This window comes from Ambystoma mexicanum, chromosome 5p (assembly GCF_040938575.1).
Source record: "Ambystoma mexicanum isolate Mex_15411 chromosome 5p, UKY_AmexF1_1, whole genome shotgun sequence".
Lineage (NCBI taxonomy): Eukaryota > Metazoa > Chordata > Amphibia > Caudata > Ambystomatidae > Ambystoma > Ambystoma mexicanum.
In genome coordinates this window covers 1258448297-1258461492 of record NC_090930.1, presented here as the reverse complement: position 1 = coordinate 1258461492, position 13196 = coordinate 1258448297, and positions in this window count along the sequence as shown.

The window sequence follows — 13196 nt, the reverse complement described above, 5'->3', positions numbered from 1 at the left end:
TACGCTATGTTACGACAGTCGAGGTCATTGAAGAGAGGAAGGGTGAATATATTGTAGAGAGTGGGGGCGGTGCAGGAGCCTTGTGGGACGCCGCAGTGGATGGTGGTAGGGGTTGCCGAGGCAGTGTCTGAGAAGACTTTCATGAGTCTGCCATTTAGGAATGAGGCCACCCATGCAATGGCTTCCGGGGAGAAGTGTGCTTCATTTTTTAGGTGCATGCCTAGGATATCGTGGTTGACAAGGTCAAAGGCGGCAGATAGATCCAGTAGGAGAAGGAGTGCCGGTTTGCCTTTATCCATAGTGTCAGCAAGCTGTATTTTCAGATCAAGTAGGGCTGACTCAGTTCCGTGACCTGGTCGGAAGCCTGACTGTCTTTTTCCTAGGATATGGTTGGTTTCGAGATAATCCTGGATTTGTGTGTAGGCCATTTTATCCAGTATCTTGAGCAGGAAAGGCACAGTGGTGATGGGCCTGTAGTTGGTAGCTACTTCAGGGTCGAGGGTGGTTTTTTTTAGAAGCGGGCGCACCCAGGCTTCTTTTAGACTGTCAGGGACAGTGTTGGTTTTGAAAGAGGCATTAATGAATGATTTAAGGAAAGGGGCGAGTGTTTCAGTGCAGTCTTTGATCAGGCTGGCGGGGCAGGGGTCTCCTTTACAATTGGATGGTTTGATCTTGTTCATTATCTCAATAACTTCGTGTTCTGTGACTTCCCTGAATTTGAACGGGGTAGTGGGGGCTTTGGTGGATGTGGTTCCCGAACTAGGGGTGGGCATGTGGCTCGTGGTGGTGGGAGATTTGAGGTGCAGTGATAGGTTTTTGTGGTGCTCCTTAATTTTTGTTTGTAGGAGTTCAATTTTATTTAACAAGGCAGATTGTATGGAGTTGCACCAGATTTGGTCTTTAACAATGTCTTGTGATTTGGTGGCCGGTGTGGTGAGTTCGTTGAAAATGGCGAAGAGTTCTTTGGATTCGGAGCTTGCATTAGCAATTCTATCATTATAAGAGACTGATTTAGCTGTGATTATGGCTTTTTTGTATTGGGCAGTGATTTTTTTGTAGGAGGATAGGGTGGCTGGGGAAGGCGATTTCTGCCAGGAGTTTAGAGCTTTTCTTTTCTGTGAGCGGAGTTCTTTGAGTTCAGTGGAGAACCAGGTATTTGAGTGTTTGATAGTTTTGGCTTTTTTGGTCTGCAAGGGGGCAATGGCGTCAATGGCGGTGCTTATGGTGCTCTTGTAGATATCTGCTAATTCTGACGGGTCAGATGACTTGAGGTCTGTGGAGAGGATGTGAAGGTGGGGTGTAATTTTATCTTTAGTGAGATTTTTTACACATCTTGCCAGTGCTGGGGGGATGGGGTTAGGTTTGTTTGTGTTAGATACAGCGGGAATAAAGAAGTGAATGAGGTGGTGATCTGACCAAGGAGTCGGGGTGATGGAGCTAATGTCGACGTGACAGTTGTGGTCAGCTATCCAGTCCAGGATACGGCCTTTGTTGTGTGTGGGTGAGGTTATTTTTTGGTCGAAGCCTAGTTCTTTTAAGGCTAGTGCAAGAGATTTAGCAGGCTTGTCCTTTTTATCGTTATACCCCAGGTTAAGGTCACCTAGAAGGATGCTTTTGGAGGTGAGTTTTAGGTTTTCTGTTAGGCGGTGTACAAGGTTCTCATGGAACTCTGTTAGGGGGCCGGGCGGGCGGTAGACTAGGTTGAAGGTGATGGTGGAGTTAGGGGAGAGGGCAATTTTTATAGCTAGAGAGTCTATGTTGTCACCTAGATTGGAGGTGATTTGTCTGGCCTCGAGGTGATCTTTCAGGATGAATGCTACCCCACCACCTACTGAGGAGAGGCGGTCTTGCCGGATAATGGCGTACCCCTGTGGGATAGTAAGGTTGAGGGCTGGCCCTGCAGCGCTGTGCAGCCATGTCTCGGTGATGGCTAAGATGTCGAGGTCCAAGCTAATTAGGAGTTCGTGAATTTCAATGGCATGGGCAGGGATGGATCTGGCGTTTATGAGGGCACACTGTAGGTTGTGTGTGTGTTGGGCCGAGGTAGGGGTGGTGTTGAGTGGTGTCGCCGGGATGGGGTGCGGCATGGTGGGTTTAGGTAAGGGTGTTTTGACTGTAAGGGATGGCGTGTTAGGCGTGTTAAGAGTGGTGGGAGGTGCTTGGTGGGTGAGTCTGGGGTATCTAGAACGGAGACCTAGGAGTTGGTTCCTGGTGTGGATGGGTCTGGTGTAGGAAGTTATGCTGGGTGGAGGATGACGTGCTGTGGGGATGCTTTCAGTGAAGAATGATGGTAGGAAGTAGGTGGGAGGAATGTTGGAGAGGAATGCCAGTGGGGCAGCTGGTGAGCTGGTGGATTGTTGAGGCATGGCGAGGGTATCGTTCAACATGGCACAACTAGAAACAGAATGCAATGTGGGCAGCAAAATCAGGGCACAGTATGCGACCATAAGGCACAACACAATAGTGTGGTCTAGATACGACCATAAGGCACAACACAATAGTGTGGTCTAGATATGACCATAAGGCACAACACAGTAGTGTGGTCACTATGCGACCATAAGGCACAACACAGTAGTGTGGTCTAGATACGACCATAAGGCACAACACAGTAGTGTGGTCTAGATACGACCATAAGGCACAACACAGTAGTGTGGTCACTATGCGACCATAAGGCACAACACAGTAGTGTGGTCTAGATACGACCATAAGGCACAACACAGTAGTGTGGTCTAGATACGACCATAAGGCACAACACAGTAGTGTGGTCTAGATACGACCATAAGGCACAACACAATAGTGTGGTCTAGATACGACCATAAGGCACAACACAGTAGTGTGGTCTAGATACGACCATAAGGCACAACACAATAGTGTGGTCTAGATACGACCATAAGGCACAACACAGTAGTGTGGTCTAGATACGACCATAAGGCACAACACAGTAGTGTGGTCACTATGCGACCATAAGGCACAACACAGTAGTGTGGTCTAGATACGACCATAAGGCACAACACAGTAGTGTGGTCTAGATACGACCATAAGGCACAACACAGTAGTGTGGTCTAGATACGACCATAAAGCACAACACAATAGTGTGGTCTAGATACGACCATAAGGCACAACACAGTAGTGTGGTCTAGATACGACCATAAGGCACAACACAGTAGTGTGGTCTAGATACGACCATAAGGCACAACACAGTAGTGTGGTCACTATGCGACCATAAGGCACAACACAGTAGTGTGGTCTAGATACGACCATAAGGCACAACACAATAGTGTGGTCTAGATACGACCATAAGGCACAACACAGTAGTGTGGTCACTATGCGACCATAAGGCACAACACAGTAGTGTGGTCTAGATACGACCATAAGGCACAACACAGTAGTGTGGTCACTATGCGACCATAAGGCACAACACAGTAGTGTGGTCTAGATATGACCATCGGGCACAACACAGAGACTACACAGTATTACAGTGGTCGCTGGGCGACCGTGGTAACGGTGCTATTGTCAGATGGCAGCATATTGCAGAGCAAGGCAAGAGCATGGTTGGTTGGCTATGGATTGTGCATTAAGTATTTTGTTGCAGTTCAGAAGCACAACGGTGCATGTGGGACCTTGGGCGTAGCAATGTTAGGAGGTGCTAGGTCAGGGCTCTAGCTCGAGGGTCGGGAGTGGATAGTGGAGGAGGGGGGCAGTATGCTTACCCTGTAGGTGGACGGCAAGGGGTCCTGGCTCTAAGCTCGACTATGCACTCCACCTGGAGCAGCACGGGCAGAGTTTGTGGCCCCTGGCTCCTGATGCTCCAAACAGGCCCTCAACAGGCCTTAGAGTGGCCTTTGCGCTGGCCGCCGGCGTGATCCGCCTGCCGGCGGTTACAGCTGATTTTAGTGAGGCTCAGCCTCGGTTTCAGGCCGCGCTGCGCCCGGCATGCGTGGGTCAGGCGGCGTGTGGGGACAGGGTCAGGCAGGCCCTGTCCGTGCTCCTCGTCGTCTCGTGGTTTCGCCGCTGGGCTGGGGTGCTGGGGGGGCTCCTGCCCTCGCCCCACGGTGTGGAAGAGTGAGTGAGGGGGTAAGCAGGCCTCAACAGGCCTTAGAGTGGCCTTTGCGCTGGCCGCCGGCGTGATCCGCCTGCCGGCGGTTACAGCTGATTTTAGCGAGGCTCAGCCTCGGTTTCAGGCCGCGCTGCGCCCGGCATGCGTGGGTCAGGCGGCGTGTGGGGACAGGGTCAGGCAGGCCCTGTCCGTGCTCCTCGTCGTCTCGTGGTTTCGCCGCTGGGCTGGGGTGCTGGGGGGGCTCCTGCCCTCGCCCCACGGTGTGGAAGAGTGAGTGAGGGGGTAAGCAGGCCTCAACAGGCCTTAGAGTGGCCTTTGCGCTGGCCGCCGGCGTGATCCGCCTGCCGGCGGTTACAGCTGATTTTAGCGAGGCTCAGCCTCGGTTTCAGGCCGCGCTGCGCCCGGCATGCGTGGGTCAGGCGGCGTGTGGGGACAGGGTCAGGCAGGCCCTGTCCGTGCTCCTCGTCGTCTCGTGGTTTCGCCGCTGGGCTGGGGTGCTGGGGGGGCTTTGAAACACATTGTGTATAGGCGCTATATAAATAAACTATCATATATCATATCATACTTTAACTGAGGTAGTTATGGGGGCAGGTCAGTAAAATTGTCAATATTATGATATATATTTATAGTTATTGGAGGACTTACTCATTTGCTAACACTGTTAACCAATAAAAACTAGCCATTTCAGTGAAAAGGTGACTTTGTAATGCTAGGTTACTGTAAGTTTGAACTTTTAATATTAGCTACTATAATTAATACAAACCAAATACGTATGCATAACAATAAATCATTTCTATGAATATACTTAATAAACTTAAAAGCCATATTGTGTTATTTAAATGCATGAATGCAAATGCAACCAGCATACAGACGCATATAGCTACGTACTATTTTAACACAACACATATGTATGAAAAATATGTACGCACAAGACAGCATTAATTACACTTAACATACCTTGTGTATTTTTTGATAAAAGCATGCATTTTAACATCACGTGTTTACACCTAAAAATGAATACACATAGCTAATAAAAGTTTGCATGATTCATGTTAAATGCGTATCAATGAACACATCAGGTACATCAGGTACATTGTAAATATTTATTATTTATTTTTTTATTTAATGGAAATTACAGGGAATAATGTATTGTGGGCTAAAAGTGCTTACAAAACTTTTTAAGATTCATTTGAAGAGTGGAGGGACAATGTCCTTAACAATGGGTGATAGGAGGTGGATATGAGACCAGATGATCCAAGGGGGGTAGAAACATGAACTAGGGACAAGGACAGTAGAGCCTAATAGAAGAACAAGATAGTGATGGAAGTGCTATGTTTTAGGTTGAAGGGTGAGGGATAAGTGCTGGTGGGTTGTTGTAAAGAGGTATCGGAATGGGAGAACAGTGAGATGTGGTGGTGTAGAATGTTATACAAGTGTTTCTTCAGAAAGGAGGAGAGCTACACGATTGGATTTAAATAGAGATGGAGTGGGAGTATTGAAGAGAGAGAAGAGCATTCCAGAGTAAGAGAGCGGGGAGAGGAAGAGAGCGGAAATGAAAGAGAGCACAAATGGCATGGGACGTGGCAAGGAGGTAATCTGAGGATGATCGTAAGCAGTAACTGGGGAAAATGGGAAGTGAGATGTGCCGAAAGGTAGGGTGGGGCAAGTCCTTGTATAGTTTTGAAGATGATGAGAATGCATTCATTCTTTGCCCTCTGTCTGATTGATAACCATCCTAACTGACGACGGGCTGGAGAGATGGAGGTGAAGCAGGGAAGGTTGAAGATTGTTTGGACCTTGTCAAGTTGTGAAAAAGCATTGTTGGGAAGGCCTTAGAGTAGGCTGCACAAAAGACTGATTGACAGAATACTAAAGAGGAGATTAGGTGCTTAGCAGTGTGTAAAGCAAGAAGAAGTCTTGTGTGGATTAAACCAGACTGCACTGGCAAATTTGGAGATGAAAAGTTAAAAGTTGTGAGAAGGGTTGAAGACAACACCCAGGTTGCGAGAAGAAGCATACTAGGGAAGATAGTTAGGAGAGAAGAATTGAAGAGGAAGAGATGAAGAGAGAGTTGGAAGGTGAAGTAGAGAAATGCAGTCTTAGTGGAGTTTAGCATGAGCATAAGTGAGTGAGATGCTTTGCATTATGTGATGGTCAGAGAGACAGTTTACATTTTTTACTGTTGCTCATCAGATAAGGAGGGAAAGGAAAAGAAGATTTCAGTGTCATCAGCAAAGAGTTGTGAGGACAATCCAATGGAGGAGATTAAGGTAATATGATGAGTCATTTATAACAGGCCTGTACACAAGTGTTTCTAGGCACAACAAGACAAAGGAAGGAAGACAGAGGGAGGACAAGACAAGCAATCTTACTAGGCATTGTGTAATTTAGATCATGCAATTGCAAGGGGAGAGGGAGGGGGTCATGCAAAGGAGAAGGGAGGGGAACACAGGGCAGCAGTGCTCTGAGTAAGTGCAGTCAGGGCAACACTGATCTGGGTAGTGCACAGAGACAGGAACTGTAGGGATACAGTTACAGCTCCAAAGTGTGTGGTAGACATGGAGGAAGTGCAAGGGTGACTGATCAAGAAAGAGCCTGGTACCCACTGAGCCTCTGAATGTAGCCAAGCAACCAATTGGAACAGCAGACAGGTATGTCAGCAGGGGAAGGAGAGAGAGAAAGCTGAGGAGAAGAGGGCAGTTTTGAGGTGTTTCCGGAACTTCAGGTGTTCCGGCTACAGTTTGAGTGGGGTAAGGAGGCCATTCCAGAGGGAGGCACCTGCAGAGGAGAGAAAAGAGAGCAAGGTGCCAAGATTAGAGGGATATAGAATGAAGATAAGGGGATCCAAGTCTGAACCTTTGTGTTATTTAAAACTGACATCCTGCTAGACTTGTGTATTTTGCATGTTTTAAATTTGTACTCTAGAAAATTATTGGGATTGCATTATTTTGGTTGAAGTCTTTTTTGGTAACTGGGATCTGAAATTGTAGCATAGCATTTATTTTTGAATTGCTGATTGCTGCCCTCTTTCATGTTAGGCAACCTCGAACTGCAGTTCCCATCAGTACTGTAGTTCCTGTGGCTAGCTGTTTACTTACTGGCTTGTGCTGGTATACAAAGGAAGTCTAGGTCTTCACTTCCACTTTGTGCTATCTGACATGCTACCAGACTTGCGCATTTGTATTCTAGAAAATTCTTGGGATTGTACTATTTTAGTTGAAGCTCTTTTATGCAACTGGGATTTGGAATTGTAGCAAGCATTTATTTTCCAAATATTTTCCAAATATCATACTTGTTTTAAACCCCTTTTAAGTTAATTGCTGCCTTCTGTCACGTTATGCAGCCTAGAACTACAGTTCCCATCAGTACTGTGCTTTTTGTGGCTATTTGTTTGCTTACTAGGCATGTGGGGGCCGGCGCGTGAGTATCTAGCCAGTGTGCAGTCTGTGCCGAGTCGCGATGCCTGGATGGTAGACCTCTCCACTTACCATCATGTGCAGCTAAAGCCTCTGCTAGGAAATCTATTGCTTGGCACAAGTAACTAGTCGAAACCCATTTGTGCTAGAACATGGGTTATCTCGACAACATAAATCTCCTTCTTGCCGTCCAAAATGACCATTGTTGACAAATATCTCTTAATGAAACTTGATCCTACTGTCAGTATTGAAGTCGAACAATCACAACTGGCCCAACACAAACAGCTCTGGGAAAATATTCCAGTAGAGACATGTATGTGAGAAAGCTAGCTGAGGCACACATATATCCACACCACACTGAGACAGCAAGCAGTCATATGCCTCTTGTATCCCCACAATTTGAAGTTGCTCCTCCATTAGTCACACTGACTGTACAAAGTCTTGAACAAAACTCTGATGAGGATAGTGCATTATTATTACCCAATATCTCAGAACCTGATATAAATCTTATTTCCCCCACAACATCAACCAATAATTCTCTCTCGATCATGCAATTGAAATTTTCTCTATTAAATACTCATTATCTTGTGAAACATGCCACAAATATCCACAACTACATTATTGAGCTGGACCTAGATGTGATATGTCTCACAGCAACATGGGCCACAGAGGCAAAAGACCTGATGATTGCTCTCGCCATGCCAGAAGGATATGATATCACCTGCCAAAATCGAGCATTGGGCCTCAGTGGTGGTGTGGCAATCATTGCAACCAAAAACACCTGAAACTGTTCTGTGCTCCTTGTGACTATTCTTATGGTGAATTCATTCATCTGAAAATGACTCCCACTCCGCAGTCAATCTTGTATTAGTTTACCATCCTCCAATAGCTTAACCTACAGAAATAAACAAATCCAACTGGAATGGTTTAGAATAAAATATATAAAACTGCTATCTGTGATGCCAAAAAGAACGTTTGTAAAAGTCAGATTGAAGAGGCCAGCAATAATCTAGGGAAAAGATTTGAAATCATCAAAGCCTTAGAGAAATCAGGAAGCTCATCCACGCCTCATTCCTCTACTAACCAAGATTGTCTTAATATAAAGAAGGCTTTTGAGACAAAGATAGATAGGGCACGCTGCAAGGTTAGACACGTTTTGGAAAAATAGCTACCTATTATGCCTCCTACCTCTGATACTGTGTGTAAAGAGGAATGTGCTGCATTTGTCTTTTCCCTCATCACCACCTGTGACATAATAAATACTTTGTTCACACTCTGCTCCTCGCAATACGAGAGAAAATATAATCTCATCCAACTTTATTCTTGAGCATAAAGAAATAATTGTCCCTTTTTTGTAAGTTTGGTTGATTCATCTTGTTCTAACAATCATGTTCCAGACTCTATACAAAAAGGTTACAATTGCACCTCTGATTAAGAAACCTGGCCTAAACACTAAAGACCCAAATAATCTAAGGCATATATAACAAACTGTAAATTCCTGTTAAAGGTCCTGATAAAACTGCTACAATTCAACTCCAGTTTTGTATAGAAACATTGAACATTTGCATCCAAGACGTTCTGGTTTCCGCCCCTGTTACAGTACTGAAACTGCCCTCTTAGACCTCCAGACTCACACGCTGAACATTACAGACAAAAAGGAAAAACTGGAACACTTTGAAGGACAAAGGACTTTGCAGCCCAAATGCCATCATTTGGGTATAGTCTTTCTTTCCCATCGGACCTCCAGAGTGTGCTGACCCCCAGTTCCTATTAACTGTGGGGTTCCACATGGAGCCTGCATGTACCCTCTGCTGCTCTTCAATCTTTATGTTAGGCCTCTATGTGATTTGCTAGATGAGTTAGTAGTGTTATGCACCAATTATGCTGATGACACTCAGATGGTACTTGAGCTCAAATGGGACTATGGGCCTCATTACAAGTGAGGCGGTAAGGGGTTAACGGCCCCGTAAAAGTGCTGGCGCTGTTAACCCTGTACCGTCTCATTAAAAGGTTTCCTCGTGGGACCCGCTCTGGACGTCTGGTCAGGCCAGACGTCCTTTGCGGGTCCCGCGAGGGGACCAGCATGCTAACAACGGTCCCATCATAAATGGGCCCCATTGTTAGCATGCTCCCCTTTCCCATTGAGCCCTATGGGGGCTCAAATGGGAATGGGGATTGTCCGGGTCTGGGTTCCCTGAATGGGGGAATACCGGGCCCTCCAAAGTCGGAATGGCCCGTTATTTCCCCATTCAGGGACGACAGACCCGGACCCGAGTTTGGAGGCGGCCATGCCCTTATCGAGGGCATGGCTGCCTCCAAACTCGTAATGAGGCCCAATGTCTCTGATGCTGTCAATCTGCAACTGCTTACAGTCACATAGAACATTGGATAAATGCAAACTGGATGTGTCGCAATGGAAACAAGACTGAGCTCATGATTTTCGGCTTGTCAGGTAGTAGATCTTTGACATTCACGACTCTAGTATTGAAGTTTCCTAAAAGGTCAAACCTCTGGGCTTCCAGCTAGATTCTTTGGGGAGTTCTGAAGCCCACACTAACCAAACTGTGAAAATGTGTTCCTATTATTTGAGACTGCTGAGGAACCGTAGACCGTTCCTATCCGATTCTAACTGCGCCTCAGTTGCAAGGGCAACCATTCTGCCCAGATTGGACTATGGAAACAGTCTTTTGTTTGGTGCCTAGAAGAAAAATATACATGATTTGCAGGTGATACAAAATGATGCTGTAAGCATCATATAAAGGAATTCTAGGAGAGAATATATCACTCTTTGACAGCAGGATCTACATTGGCTTCAAAACCTTAGTGTCGCCTTATGAGCCCTTACAAAAACTGCAATCATCCACATTAGCACTGGAGAAATCCCAAGATTCAAGCTCATCAACAGCTCAGAAAGATCTTTTCCTGTTACAGCTGCTAAGCTCTGGAATTCTCTTCCTCTCTATACGAAGCACTCGTAGTAGAAAAACTGGGCTCAGCCCCCACCAAGTTGTATACAAGCAGCCCATGAGACTCCATTCATCTCCACCTGTAAAATCTGTGTATGCTAGTCTACAACTAATTGTCAATAATTTACTGGAATATGTGAAATCCTTGATTTCTTCTGTTATTTCTTTGTATAACCAGGTCATATTAGATGGCTGCCATTCACTCCAGATAGTCGACTTGCTTTAGTGAAGATCCATCAGAGACAGTCTGCTTTGGCTCCACGTTGGACAGGGCCATTTCAGGTGTTACTATTCACAAACTCTGTCATTAAGGCATGTGAGCAGCCTGCATGGGTACATGTGATCCGCTTTGAAAGAGCTGCAGCACCAACAGACTGAAAGGAAAAACTGTCTGCCCTGTGCATCTTAGTTATGTTAAGGTTTTTGATAATTTCCAGCCTATGTTATGTCTCTTCATCTGAACAAATATAAAGAGTTATAATCTTTAAAATATGGGTACAACTTCTGATGTTGAGTCATGGCCATGATATAAAAGAAGGTACAATGTCCATTGGGAGGGTGGACATGTGATTTTATGGGCAGTTGTGAATGTGGTATAGATATGATAGTAGGTATTCTCCTGAGACCATTTAGGTGCTACCCAGATGTTTTTTCCTACTCTCGTTAAGCACTTACAAATAGGATTTCAACCAGGACTATGTCAATGCCCTAAAATCCAAATTATGTCCACCAAAGGTGCCCCCTGAGCCAAATGTGCCAGAAGGGAAAATGGCTAATAGTATTGCTAGACCCACATCATAACATAAAATGTATCCTGCACCATCCCATATCTCAAATTTAATGAGCTATTTTTTTAAAAATTTTTACTAGCATTTAGTTAATTACAAACTTTTAGCTAAATAGTTAAAAAGTGCACATTTATTTGTTTCTCCCAAATTGGTAGCTCTTCTTGAGCCATTCCCAATTTATTCCATGCTTACCGGAACTGTGCTCGTATTTTCTTTCAGCTTCATCAAGGAAGTTCACTGTAGCATAGTTGGTTTTTAGATGGTCTGCTTGATATATCCTTTCCAACCATTCTTCGGCATCTAGACCCACAATGTGTACAAGTGCAGGGAGAAAGTGTATTGATCTAAGTTCCTTCAATTATGAACAGAATAGCAGCAAATGTTTTAAAGATTCCTCTGTTTGGCCACACAGCCAGCAGTCATCGATCATGTCTTTATTATATATTTTTAGAGTTGTATTGTTATGTATATGTTCAACCTTAATCTTAGCAATAAAGAGCGCTCGATATGATTAGGAAATTTCATCAAATATATTTTTGTCACATTCTGTAATCCAATATTTTTCTTGGATGGCATATGTATTTTTGACGAAGATCTCTTCTCCTCTGTCTTTTTCCAGTTGTCTGCCCATATAATGTGTTTTACCTGTGTTGGGTTATTGCATAAGACTTTTTCAGTGGTACCAAGTTAGGCTAGAAAGTTGACACACTCAGTTTTCCAGACCTCAACAACCCTTTCATCGTTAATCAGTTCTCTTTTTTTTAATATTTCAAATTGTGGTGGACAGATCTGTGTGATCAATTTTCTATATAAAGAGAGTTTGTTCCACATTATGTTTGCATGGAGAGAGGTTAGGCCCAACTAGTGATGAATTATTGGAATAGGAACAAAATTTGGTAAATTTAATATTGTTTTCCAGAGACGGATTTCTCACTGATCCCAAAATTGCTCTTCCAACCTGCTGTTAGATTCCGCTCCATAAATGATCACAGGGATAACTTCTTGCTTGTAATATTTCAGGATCGCATTAATGAGAATCTACCAAAATGCTTGTTTAGGGCTATACCTTGAGCCGTTAGTCGCTGCAATTTCTTCCTCACAATTTCCATCAATAGTCCTTAATTTTTAAAGATGTTTATGATTACGCCTAAGTACTTCTGTTCACCTACACCGTACAGTTTCTCTTCATCCAATGTCCAGGAAGTTTTTGATTTCAATTGTTTCCCTCCATATACCATGATTTTTGACTTGGAGACATTCATTTTAAGTGATTTTCAATGATATATTTTTGCAAAATAATTAACTTCCCTTGTAGTCCGATCTTGGTATGTTCTAATACGATCAAGTCATCCGCGTAAAGCATCCAACCTACAGTTTCTCCATTGATGTTAGGAGGATTGATGTTTCCTCTCGACAGGGCTTCTTTTATATCTTCAAAATAAAAGCTGAATAGAGTGGCTGCCAACGGACAGCCCTGCTTTAAACTTTTAGAAGTAGGAATCACTCTAGATAGAATGCTTGACTTGTCAAGTTTTACCTGCTTGCAGGTGTTGGTATACCGTTCTTGAATTGCTTCAAGCAGGTTGCTGGGGCATCCTTTCCTCTTTAGTTTCTCCCATAGCATGTTTCGATCGATGCTATCAAAAGCTTGGCACAAATCTATGCTGGCTGTGTATATTTTTTTCATTTTTGTGCTCACAACGTTGCTTCAGCAGCTTTAAAGCATCAGATTTAGATTGCAGCCAACTTCTTCAACAAACACTGTTTGTCTTTTATCTATGGCATTAGCTGATTTTAGCCACTCTTTTAATATGGCTAGTAAGACCATTGCAAATATTTTCCCTACTACATCAAGTAGTGCGATTGGTCTATAATTCGTCGGTATGAGTCTTTTACATTGTTTGAATATCGGAATCATTATAACTAGTTTCCATGATTTAGGTATTTTACGCGTTATAAATATCATGTT